Source organism: Rattus rattus, chromosome 2 (genome assembly GCF_011064425.1).
Source record: "Rattus rattus isolate New Zealand chromosome 2, Rrattus_CSIRO_v1, whole genome shotgun sequence".
Taxonomy (NCBI): Eukaryota; Metazoa; Chordata; class Mammalia; order Rodentia; family Muridae; genus Rattus; species Rattus rattus.
Genome location: NC_046155.1, coordinates 98347307 through 98349778, shown reverse-complemented (window position 1 = coordinate 98349778; position 2472 = coordinate 98347307). Strand labels below are relative to the sequence as shown.

The following is a 2472-nucleotide window of genomic DNA, read 5'->3' as shown; positions in this document are numbered from 1 at the left end:
TAAATGTAACCTGAAAGTTTCCAACATTACTAATCTGTCCCTTTAAAATAGTTAAGATAGGGATGGAGAGATGGCTCAGTGGTTAAGAGCACTGATTGTTCTTGCAGAGGACCTGGGTTCAGTTCCCAGCATCCACAACCATCTGTAACTCCAGCTACAGGGGATCTGGTGCCCTCCTCTGGCCTCCTTAAGTACTACCCCTCACACAAGTAAACAATAAAACAAATCTTTAAAAATTTTAATAAAATGAATTTAAAAGTTAAACTTTTTTAAATAATGAGTCCTAATACCCAAACACAAGAGCTAAAACTTATAAAGTCTTAGAAGAAAATGGGTCAATCTTCATGATCTTGACATAGGCAAAGCCTTCTTAGATACATTGAAAATAAATGAGTTAAAGGCTTGGTAGCCCATGCCTTTAGTCCCAGCACTCAGGAGGCAGAGACAGGTGGATCTCTGTGAGTTCGAAGCCAGCCTGGTGTGCATAGTGAGTTCTAGGACACCCATAAGACTGTTACTCAGGGAAACCCTGTCTCACCCTCCCTCTGAAAAAGGTGAATTGAAGTTTCAAGAGGCATCTTCACAAAAGCAGAAAAGATAACGTGGGAAGTAACTGTAAGTCACTCAGACAAGGGGACTGTATCTAGAACATATAAATAATTCCATAATACAAAGGCAAACAATACAAGGCAGGGAATACGCACAAGTTGTTCTCCCAAAGAACAGGCAAATTTCCAGTGGACATCTGAAAAAAGTGCCCAGTGTCATTGGTCAGCAGAAACGTAAACTAAGATCGCACATGTTGCTCTATCCACTACAATGGCGATAAAAAGGAGACACACCAATTTTTTTTTTCAGAGCAAAGACTTTTTAGTGAATATAATTTACAGAAACACCAGAGAATCACACAGCACTTCCTGCACTGGGTGCAATCCCGGGCCACAAGTCTGCACGCTCCTTTGCAACAGGACCTGTGGTGGCAGAACCTTTCATCTCGACTTTATTGTTTACTATGAACCTTGCGTTATCTTCAAAATGAACACCCCACCTTTTCTTCCATATGACTTTCGTTGTTGAATTACCACTGTGGGATGTACTTTTTTCCTTAGTTCTGGTTTGCCTTTCTTAACTGTGGCCATCACCATGTCACCCACACCAGCAGCAGGAAGTCAGTTCGGTCGTCCCTTGATCCCCTTCACAGAGATGATATACAAGGTTTTGGCTCCTGTGTTGTCGGCACAGTTGATCACAGCTCCTACCGGAAGACCCAGGGAAATCCGGAATTTCGCTCCGGAGGACCCACCACGTCCTAGCTTCGACATCTTGAGTGTCCGCAAAGAGTCAGAAAGGAAGTGAGTACAAGGGACACTGGGTATCGAGACACCAATTTTAATGAGGATGTACACCGCTGAAACCCTACAGATGCTTAGAAAATTGGCAGTTCCTTTCAGTTTTGAACACATTTAGTCTTGAAATTCCATACCCAAGTATATAATTCCCACTCCCCAAAAACACACATCCACACAAAAACTCATACATGACCCAAAATGGAAATAACCCAAATGTCCATCAAAACAGTGAGTGAATAAATAAAATGTGGTATATTGATGGAGCAGTATTCATCCCGGAAAAGCAATGAAGGCAGACAGGGCAGACGTGGTTCCCACTGCATCGATGAAGAAAACTGGGGACAGTGGTCGTATACTCTGCAGCGGTGGGATGCGGAGGTGAGGCAGAGCACACAGTTAGCTGAATGGTTAGATAAAGTGTCCACAAATGACCGACTGGATTTAAAGGGAGCATAGATTAATGATTGAAAGGCTGTTGGGGATTTCTCAGTTGATGTAGGAGGCAGGGAGGGATATGAATGAGTTCTGAAAATTTAAGGAGAGTAGTGTCTGAAGGCATTGCAGGGGTGGGTGAGAGGAGTCAGGAGCCATTGCAGGAGTGAGTGAGAGGAGTCAGGAGGCATTGCAGGGGTGGGTGAGAGGAGTCAGGAGCCATTGCAGGGGTGGGTGAGAGGAGTCAGGAGCCATTGCAGGGGTGAGTGAGAGGAGTCAGGAGTCATTGCAGGGGTGGGTGAGAGGAGTCAGGAGTCATTGCAGGGGTGGGTGAGAGGAGTCATTGCAGGGGTGGGTGAGAGGAGTCAGGAGGCATTGCAGGGTGGGTGAGAGGAGTCAGGAGCCATTGCAGGGGTGGGTGAGAGGAGTCAGGAGGCATTGCAGGGGTGAGTGAGAGGAGGGAGGCATTGCAGGGGTGAGTGAGAGGAGTCAGGAGGCATTGCAGGTGTGGGTGAGAGGAGTCAGGAGGCATTGCAGGGGTGGGTGAGAGGAGTCAGGAGCCATTGCAGGGGTGGGTGAGAGGAGTCAGGAGCCATTGCAGGGGTGGGTGAGAGGAGTCAGGAGCCATTGCAGGGGTGAGTGAGAGGGGTCAGGAGGCATTGCAGGTGTGGGTGAGAGGAGTCGGGCAGCA

General features: G+C 47.0%; 1 pseudogene; it reads right to left on the bottom strand.

The window, feature by feature from the left end:
- Positions 1 to 903: 903 nt before the first annotated feature.
- LOC116893150 lies at positions 904 to 1341 on the bottom strand (annotated as a pseudogene).
- Positions 1342 to 2472: the final 1131 nt, after the last annotated feature.